This window comes from Poecilia latipinna, unplaced genomic scaffold, assembly GCF_001443285.1.
Source record: "Poecilia latipinna isolate Pla-1442-1.1 unplaced genomic scaffold, P_latipinna-1.0 Scaffold2362, whole genome shotgun sequence".
Taxonomy (NCBI): domain Eukaryota; kingdom Metazoa; phylum Chordata; class Actinopteri; order Cyprinodontiformes; family Poeciliidae; genus Poecilia; species Poecilia latipinna.
In genome coordinates this window covers 1-10,681 of record NW_015114978.1, presented here as the reverse complement: position 1 = coordinate 10,681, position 10,681 = coordinate 1, and the positions used below count along the sequence as shown (strand labels likewise).

The window sequence follows — 10,681 nt, the reverse complement described above, 5'->3', positions numbered from 1 at the left end:
AATATATAATTATTATAAATATTTATACTGCTTCAAACAAGGCTGTTGCCATGGTTACTGCTTCACTGGTGGCAGACTTCCGGGTATTTATACTAATTTACATATTGATGGGTGGCGAGAGGCGGACCAGCAGCTGTGCTCTATTTCCCGCAAATTAGGATTCATAAAGGACAGGTGCGTATGCACGGCTTTATACATCCAATTTTGTTTTGTTCGCCGCACTTTTCTAAATTTTTCCATACTCCAAATTTTAGTGTGAAAACTGCACACTCTTTTATGCATGAGGCCCCAGTCCTTTTGGGTGTATAAACAGTCAAAACCCCTTTTTGGTTTAAGGAACCTCTCATTCCTTTTGAGGATCACTTCAGTCTTTTCTGCCGTACAGATAAATCAGGGAAAATCATAACAATATGTGCTTAAAAACATGCCAATGGGATTGTCCAACTAAAGGAACATGCCAGCACTGACATGCCAAAAATAAGTGTTTACTCAACAAGCCTTGGTTAACCATTCCTAACCGCCAACTTAGCTGTCCACATGCAATCAGTTCTTCAAATACAATGTCGGGTATGCGATCCTCAACATGTTATTGTCTGCATCAGATACTAATGGTGAACTTATTTCTCAGATTAACAGACAGGGCACTTTGCACAGTAGCACTGCTCTTACTGCAGCCCCAGACATCACAGTCAGGCAGTTAAAAGACTGACTGAAGACATCATTACAAACACTTGATGGAGTTTGTACTCCGTCTAATTTCCATCATGTAGTCTTTGGTAATCTGTGAAGGTCTTGTACCAGTTCATCTGAATTAATATGATTTACAATAACATTCAATTTCCCTTTGGGGATCAATAAAGTATTTTTGAATTTAAGTAGAATTTAATTTGAACTGCTTGTAACACACCACTTAACCCTTGATTAAGAAACCATATTGGCACAAGATGTGCCAGTATAAAATAGACTGGCATGTTGGTTGGTTTATTTCACAGCTCTCCTGAAATGAGGGAATTGTTTATGACAAAGGCCAGTGAGGTCTGAAACACTAGAAAATTTAATGACCACCGAGAATTCACTGCCATACTATTAAACATTCAAACCCACTGTGCCAAAAATAAATATCTGCTTCTGGATTGATTTGGTGTCATCAGTTCACTATCGCCTTCTTGTTTTGTCCATTTGCTCTATTGGTTCTCCTTAGTATATTCCAGTATTTGTGAAAAGATGGGTTATACACCCAGAAAACAGTAAATCATTTTTATCAGAATGTTAGGAGAGTCCCCTCAAAATGGAAATCATCTCACAATTGAAGGGACAAGATTTTTGCCCCTAAACAGTCAGCATTACGGATGTCAGATTGGTCATCCAATGTGAATTGTTAGTTGTACTGTGTGTAAGGAGGGTTTTTTTTATTTTTTTTTTTTTTTTGCATACAGTTGTTGTACCTGTACATCTTTCATCTGACATGGAAATTATTTTCACATTTGCCTTATGTTGGTCTTATTTGTGGTCTTAGATCTTGAAAAGGCAGAGGAAATGTATTTCTGTGTTTAGGTGTTAAGGTACTGCCGACTGAATAAAATGTTCTGTGATTTTTACATATTTTTATGATCTAGTTTTTTTTTTTTTTTCAATAGATATAAGTTTCATTTGGAGGAATCAGTCAAATCCCATATAGCAACATAAGGGATGAATCAACATTGAAACAACATTAGGCATCGAATCCACATTGAAGCCTGACATTGAAATTATATCGTTTGGCCCACCAGGAAAAACAGGATAATTGATTTACTGTATACCAATGTAAAAGATGGATATAAGGCTGTTGCCCTTCCCCCACGGGGCAATTCAAACCACAACCCAGTGTACATACAGCCCCACCCCCTGGTACAAAGGCAGGGTGTCTTCACTTGCTCCATCAGAAGATGAACTCCTGAAGCAGAGGAAGCCTGAGAGATTGTTTCAACATCATAAACTGGGATGTGCTGCTGGGAGCTCATGGTGAGGATCTAGAGGGGATGACTCACTGTCTCACAAATTATCTTAATTTCTGTGTAGATGGGGTTCCCCCCCCCCCCATATCACTGTTCGACGTTACCCAAATAATAAACCATGGGTAACACAAGGAGTCGAGGCTGTCCTCAAACAGAAGAAGATGGCCTTCAGGACTAAAGATAAGGAAAAGATGAAGGCAGCACAAAGGGAGGTGAAACATTGTATGAGGGAGGTAAAAAGACTGCTACAAGAAGAAGGTGGAGCAGAAGCTGAGGGAAAACTGCTTAAGTGATGTCTGGGATGGTTTCAGAACCATTACAGGGCACAAAGCTCAGACTAGCACAGAGGGGGCGAGATAAAGACTGAGCTAATGAACCGAATAACTTTTTCAATAGATTTAACCATTATACTTCACCCACCACCATCACTACTGGTACTCTGCCCCAGGTGCTCTCCCCCAGTACATCCTCCTCCTTGCCAGCAGGTGCAGTCATTCCACCACCGCCCTGACCCAACCTCAAAAAAATCCAACCTCCTCCTCCAAGGCAGCCTAGTAGCCCCTCTCCTTTCTCTCCCTCCACACAACCTCCTCCACGCTTTATGGCTGAGGGCAGATCTGAGGAAGCTTCAACCCCTAAAAGCTGCAGGACCTGACAGAGTATCCCTTTGGATTCTCAAGATATGTGCTACTGAGCTCGGGGAACCATTATGATGAATCTTCAACCTTGGTCTGCAACTTGGGAGCGTGCCCACACCCTGGAAGACATCCTGCATCATTCCTGTCCCTAAGAAGAGCAGGCCCAGTGAGATGCATGACTTAAGACCGGTGGCACTGACATCACATCTGATGAAGACTCTAGAGAATGCAGGTAAAGGATGCTGAAGACCCCCTGCAGTTTGCCTACAAGGCAGAGGTTGGAGTGGAGGATGCCATTGTCTGCCTCCTACATTTAGCTGACTCGCACCTGGACAATGGAAGTGGCAACGTCAGGATCCTCTTCCTGGACTTTTCGAGTGCCTTTAATATGATTCAGCCCCCTGCGTTTCTGGAAAAATGTACCAGAATGAGAGTGGACTCCTGCCTGATCACCTGGATTTCCAGCTACCTTACTGACAGGCCAGTTTGTCAGGATGAATAACACTTTGGTCATGGATATTGGAGCCCCGCAGGGGTGCTGCTGTCACCCATCCACTTCACCCTGCATACCTCAGACTTCTGTTATAACTCTGAAACATGTCAAATTCAGAAGTAAGCTGGTGACATCATGGGGTGCATCAAGACAACAAAGAGGAGTGCCTCTTAGTGACAGAAAAAAATAGTTGCTTACGCTCATTATAAACAGCTACTATTGGCCAATAGAGCTTTGGAACCAATGTCACTGCGTCAGACTTTGTGGGGCATTTATGTCTTGCGTAGTCTCTCGGTGCCATCGTTGCAGGCCACAGATCAAAACAAACTTTATCCCGGTGGTTTTATTGTGTTACTGACTGCAGTGAAGTTAGTTTCGATTTATGAACGCTAATTTCAGCCAGCCGTTCTCCAGCTCCCTCCTCAGCGCTTGAAGGTTCACTTAGGGACTGTCAACAAATTTCCTAACCCAACACTCCTGTCAAACAAATGTTAATAAATGCCTTGCCTTGTGACCAACTGTCAAAAAAGTGGTAATTCATGCTTTTACACGAGACACATTACCCTCTATTAAAATGTCAAGTCATATTCAATATTTAAAATAATTTTAATATTAAAGAATATGTTTTCTTCAATAGCTTCCATATTGTGTGCCACATTGACTAGAAATCAGTGTGTTAATTATTGTACTAAACTGTATATATGAGGCACATACATTTTTATTCCATTTTAACTAAATTTTTTATTTTTGTTACTTTTTTTTTTTTAGTTTAAATTTAGTATTTCTCTTCAATAGCTTCTAGGTCATGTGACCTATTCAGTCAAAATCAGTGTGAAATTGTTCTAATGGTCCGTACAGATGAGGTACACTCATTTTTATTCGATTTGACCCTTGACAAAAGAACGAGAGCTTGTATAAGGAAAAGACAAAATAAAATATGTACTTGACAAAAACGTATGTTTAGAGGAAATGAAAAAAGAAAATATACACATTTCTTGACGGAAACTCATGTGTAAGTACAAGGAAAAGCTAAATATATATTTATGCTTTTATTTCTTATGTCAGTTTTGGTCCTCCATACTTTCATGCAAAAAAAAAAAAAAAAAAGCTAAATAAATTAAATATAACCTATCAGGTCGCCATGAACTGTTACTATTCTCCCACATGGTTCGTCTCTGGCCACGAAGTGTATTCGTGGCCAGAGATCTATGACGTAGATCTATGTAGATCTACGTCTACATAGATCGTGGACCGTGCAACGATCCAAACAATATCCCTCAGTGCTGAGGCATCTTCTGCTGTTTTGGTTGAGCAAAGTAGGAGGGTATACCGCTCCAAGATGGCCACCGTATTTCCTGCGCTGGAGCGGCCAATGCGGGGTCTACTATGTTCTGCCAACCGCCATAAAAAGAAGTGCTCAGTGTTTGTGGAAGTAAACATGGAAGCTAACGGTGGAGCTTAGCTTGCACATGCGAAGTTGTTGTCTGACCGGAGCAACTTAATCCTCATTATAGTTCGTCAGGGTTGTTGTTTTTCTTTCTGCTTGCGTGTATCAGGACACAGAATAGTGACATTTGTCGAGTATTAATGACGTTCAGGTCGGATGAATGTGACCTGGACGTTAGGTAATATTTGATTCAGATACGTATCGGATACCCAAGTGGCCTGGGTTGCATTCGAAAAAAATTCTACCTGTGTTGTTCAGACCGTCATGAAAAAATCTGATACAGGTTGCATTATCTCAAAAAAATTGGAATTGGGTCACTTCAGGCTGCAGTGCGAACACAGCCCAAGTGGCTTTATTTCAGTCGTCACTTCTGTGGGCTGTATTGTGACCAAGCTACGAGCATTTTTAATTATGAGAATGCAGTCATATTAGCAGAATAACGATGATTTTTTGCCCCAGAAGAACATGTTAAAATACGAGGAGTTATTTTATCAAGAAAAATCTTAGGTCGATCTGACGAAACCAGCTCAGTCCATGTGGTTCCGACACATTTGTCAGTGGTTAACCACTAACAAATGTTGTGACAGGCCAAGGGTTAGGGTTAACACCAATAATGTTGTTCTACAGACATATGTACTTCCATTGAGGAACTCTCATACTAGCGTGAGTAGCAGCAATAAGACCCTCCTCCTAGTTGTTTATTTCTGACCAGAAGGGTGTATTTTTGCAGTAGGACTATAGGGATCAGGGTGAGAAACTCAATTTTTCTCACAAATGATCTGTCTTACTGCCAAGACATTCTGACACAAACATATTTCTTAAATGATACAGCTTTAAGTTGTAGTGGAAAAGCAAGAAACAAACCAACAATAATATTGCTCAGAGCAAGTAACACAGATGCATATTTATAACTATATAATAAACACAGATTCAAGGGAACTTTTATGAAGTCATCAAGTTAATTATTGTTATTGAAGAAGATTTTTGATGTTTTTGATTAAATCCATTTGAGCAGCTTTTCCGTGGAACGGCACAGGGTAAGTGAGCAGCTTTAGTTGTGGGCCATGGGAGGAGGGCTCCCACTCTCCTCCATCAGGTCTTCATGAAGCCTCTCTCCCGTGCTGCCCCTCCTCGTTCCCCAGCACAAAGCTCCCTCCCCTGCCTCTCAGACTTTCCTTTACTCCATAACTTCGGTTCGTTTCCGAACACTAAATCAGTCCCGATCCAACCTATCGGTGATCCAGCTGGAGTCGCATCTGGAGCGATGGGGGAACATGGCTTTGAGGTCGGGCTTTGGGCTTTCTTCTGACAGGTAAATTGATCAAGTTCTCCTCCTTTATTGTCGAAGGTTCTTCATGGTCGACGGGCGCAGGGCTGCCTGTGTCCTGTGGATGCGGCTTACCAATACCACGAATCTCTGCCTAATATTGGGTTGTTTTGCGTGAGTGGTTAGTTTGAAACTGAAAAGTCACGGAGAGTGATGTGTGGAGGTGTGAGATGTTAAAAAGAGAGTCTCAGAGAGTCTCAGAAAGGAGGGAGTAAGAAGGTGAAAGTTGGAGAAAGAAAAGGTGGCGAGACAGCGGCGGAAGGGACGGCTTCTCATGGAACAAGTAGTTCTGTTTAGTGCCGTTCGGGTCCACGGTGGAACCGGTGGACCGGGGCAAAATTACGATGATGGACAGTCGAGTATTCATCGTGGTTTTATTGATTTAGTTAATAAACCTTCACTGTGACAAAAGCTCACAGGAATCCCACTTCTAGTGAACAACGCGGAAACCCGATTAACTCTAGTTTCATTATGACTCAACTTTATATATAGTTTACTTGCTTAGTAAAGCATATTTAAAAATGTACATCTAACAGAGTTTCAGATAATAATAATAATAATAATAATAATAATAATAATAATAATAATAATAATAATAATAGAACATGTCTTTATTACAGTTATTGTCACGTGGGCTAATTTTTTTGATTAAAAAAATGCAAAATAGTGAAGAATTACACAGAATTTTTTAAAAACGTTTTTCAAAAATAAACTAAGTTTAAAATATTTCAAGAAGCGAAAGATTTTCTGTACCAAACTGAAGAAATTAATTTAAAAAGCAAATGAAACCGTACGTGCTTTGTAGCGCATGCGCAGCATGGACAAAGAACACAGTCTCTGGCATCTGTTCACTCAACAGTAGCTTGACAGGAAGACGGACAACGGTCACCTATGCCACAAAAATCTAAAATAAATATTTTAAAAAAAGTATATTTGGAAGCACCAAAGTCTGTTTTTGAGTAAAAGAAGGTAATTGGATGTTCTGACAAAAGAAAATATTTGAACCTACTTAGTTGAATTACTTGAATTGGTAACAAGTAATTAAATTATTAAGACTGACTGACAGTCAGTCTTACTCAAATTGTTTAGTTTGACAAACTCAACTTAAATAAAGAAGTAAACAAAAATATTTTTAAAGTTTTTTTTTGGCTTTTGGCTCATGTGAGCTTTATTTTAGAGTAGTTAGACAGGAAGGTGAGTAATAAAAAATGGGGAAGATATGCGGCAAAGATCATCAGGCTGGGAGTCGAGCCTACCACAGCCACGTCAAGGACTAAAGCCTCCTTATGTGGGTTATGCGCTACAGTCAAAGTGGAAAGTTCTTTTTTTTTATCAATTTCAACAAACAGATAATTTCTAAAGATAATCATGAAGACAACATAGTCATTTATTATGAAACAAACAATATTAGATTTTGTCAAATGCCATCATCAAAGTCATCAAGCAAATAGACATCAAATATGTTGATCAATGTTCAACATACTATTAATCAAAGGCAAATCTAAATAGGAATGTTTTGAGCCTTGATTTAAGGCAACTCTGTGTTTGGGCTGTTTTGCATTTTCCTGAAAGTTTGTTCCACATTTGTGGTGCATAGAGGCTGAATGCTGCTTCTCCATACTTGGATAGTGGTTCTGGTTATTTTTGATGTACTGAGCGGAAAAATCAGTGAATTTCACCTTTTTGTGTTCTGTTTTTAATATTATTACCAAAAGGCAGGGAAGGGGTGCTAGTTTTTTTTTGTTTGTTTGTTTGTTTTTTTTTCCTTTATTCACTGTCAGAATCAGCACAGTGTCATAGCTCTACATTAAGTGTGGTTTCAATAGGCTCTTGTGACTTTTTGTACTCTCACACTTTTTGCCATGGATCAGTTGATGCCTTTCTGTTGCTGCTTTGACTGAAAAGAATTGAATTAATTTTTAAAGTTATGCTCATGGTCTACTAGAAGAAAATCTTGTAGGCTCTGATTTGAGTACATAGATCTGAAACAGGTATGAAATAAAAGTAAGAATGAATGAAATGACAATGTTTAGGTGTAAAATAGGGGACTAAGTTAGAACCTTCTGCAATATTATAGTCTTTCATTCCCTCCCACACATTCTGTGAACTTTACACATTCATTTTTAACAGAGTAACAAAGCTCAAGATACATATTTGAGACTGCATTATCAGTATTGAAGCACATTTAAGATCTAATTGTTTTTTAGCTCAAACTTTAGCAATTTACAAAGATTTCAGTCCACAGCAATGTGAATAAAGCTTTTTTATTCTTTTACAGGTAGTGGCTGCAAGTGAACTGTCTTTTGAATACAAGTCTAACATTCAAATATGTTGGTTTTTAAGGGCAAATCTTGAACCATTTAAAAGATATAGAATTGACAGAAAATTAACCATTTTTAATAAGCCTATAACTAAATCTCTCACCATCTACAAGGATAAAAGTAGCTGTTTTTTAGTGACCTAATTTGAGATCTATCCAGTCATTTTAACTCAAGGTGATTGCCTTCGCAGTCATGCTTCAGTGTGATAAATTAGTCCGCACTCTTCAGCCTCATGTTCACTACAAAGGAATGTAACCTCTTCAGGGGTCAAACGTCAAATTAGCTTGAGGAGGAATACCAGCTTTACATGTCATCCTGGGTTAAAATTTTATGTGTACTGGGATTCCTGACTCCTGTCTTAAATTCATTTGGATCCCATCTGAACTTTTCCACTGAGCCAAAACTTGAAATAAGTCATGGAATTTATTGGCCAGTTCCGAGCAGGACTATTGGGCCATTGTGAAGCTGTAGGGTTTGGTTTAAGGCTTGTTTGTCTTTGTCTTAACCAGAATAATGTATCTACAGGCATTTATGATGCAACTCAGTAATGGCAGATATGAGTATGGAAAGCCTGCATCATCAGGCCTACAGCTGGATCTCATTATTCAAGGAATGCAGGGCTTTTGTACGAAAACTCTGGCTGGCCTTCTCTAATCCTCTTTTCTCCCTCTCAGCTGAACTCCTTCGGCAATGCAGCAGACCCCTCTCTGATGAGACGATGAGAACCCACACCCGTGGGGCCCCCACAGTCTTCTTCATAAGTCTGCTGTGGCCCCTGCTTGCTCCAGTTCCTGCAGCTGAAGTGGACCCTGGCGGGGGAATTCCCTTCATGGGAGGCAACTATGACAGTCATCCCATGTTGTACTTCAGCCGTGGGGATGTGGAGGAGCTACAGTATGCAGCGGCAGGAACTCATCGACAGATGGCCAGGAGGATCCGGGAGGCTGGGGAGACCATGCTGGAGCACCCAGAGGAATACCTGCCCCCTTGGAGTCCCATGGAGTTCACTGCCCGCTGGAATGAGGTCTATGGCAACAATTTGGGTGTCCTTTCCATGTTCTGCCTGCTGTACCCGCACAGGGCCGGGGCCCTCGACCTGGTCAAGGACTACATGGAGAGGATGGCGGCTCAGCCTAGTTGGTAGATTTTCTGTTTTAATTTACTTGCAACAATGAGATGTGAACTGATGTATAAAAGTGTGGTCACTCTGAAAGTGAATGTTAAATGGTATCCACCTTCCTTCATTGTATTTTTACCCAGTAACCCAGTATTTTAACCCTAAGCAGTTGTAGTCTCTCAGCACCACAGGCCTTCTGATTCTGCAAAACATTCTTTCCAGCTGGCACATATGCAACAGTAAACTTGTCCAACTCCTTTTCTGGTTCATGACTGGCTGTCTGCTATTGATATACAACTAACCACTTATCACTGTAGTTTGGGTTAGCATTAGGGGACAGGTTACGGGGTATGGGATATGTCTTCTTCAGAAAAGGATTGGAGGTGGTGGACCTGATGAAGATGTCTTCCCCATAGTCTCCTGTCATAGTCTCCAGGGTGTTCTCATGTGCTTCTGTGGGCAGAACTTTAGTAAAGCTTCTTTTGGGGCAGATAAAGCTGTAGTTCAGGAAATATGTTGAGCAGCTGTTTGCTGCAGGTCCCCTCCCCCACTCCTCCAGGGAGAGGAAATGAAATGTTCAGATGTGAGCTGAATAGTCAGAGGTGGGTAGAGTAAATGGTAAATGAATTTTTGGGTTGAGTACCATCTTTTTTTTACTCAAATTACACTGAAAAAAATAACTGTTGGATTAAAATAAAAAAATAATGGAAAGGATTTCCACCTGATTACTTTGCTTTGTTTCAGCACTATGTAATTCTGTTACTCCAATTTAAAGCAATTGTGTTGGCTCAACTTAACTTTTGAGGTTGATTCAACTCATGTACTTTAGTTGGACCCAATGTTATTTAATAGAGCCAGACCAACTACTTTGCAATGTTTTGGACCAAATAATTTACTTTACTTGATTAAGTTGAATGCAAATTTAGTTGATACCAACTTAATTTACAGTGGTACCTTCGCACTACTTAATTAAGTTAATACAACCCATGACAATTAAGTTAGCTCAACAAACATGCTTCATGCTGAAAGAAAGCTATTTAATTGTGTGGAAATCCTTTCCATGATTGAATTACGTTAATTCAAAGACATATTTTTAAGTGCTACTAAATTAAGTGTTTTAAGACCGCACTGGCTGTCAGGGTAGAAAGAACACTCAACAATTAGAAAGGGTACAACAGAACCTTTTCAAAATTGTTATCCATTTTCTTTACCATGTGCAGTGCAGGCACTTTACTACAAAAGGAATAAACTCGTGGCAGATGGCAACCCATTTGAACATCTATTTAAGCTAGTTTCAATTAATAGTTTAAACAAAACCTTTAATGTCAGTGTTTAATTAGTAAC

At 39.9% G+C, this 10,681-nt stretch overlaps 1 pseudogene; it reads left to right on the top strand.

Annotated features, from left to right (window-relative positions):
• Window positions 1-5,696: 5,696 nt before the first annotated feature.
• LOC106937502 (dermatan-sulfate epimerase pseudogene) lies at window positions 5,697-9,593 on the top strand (annotated as a pseudogene).
• The last annotated feature ends 1,088 nt before the right edge of the window (window positions 9,594-10,681 follow it).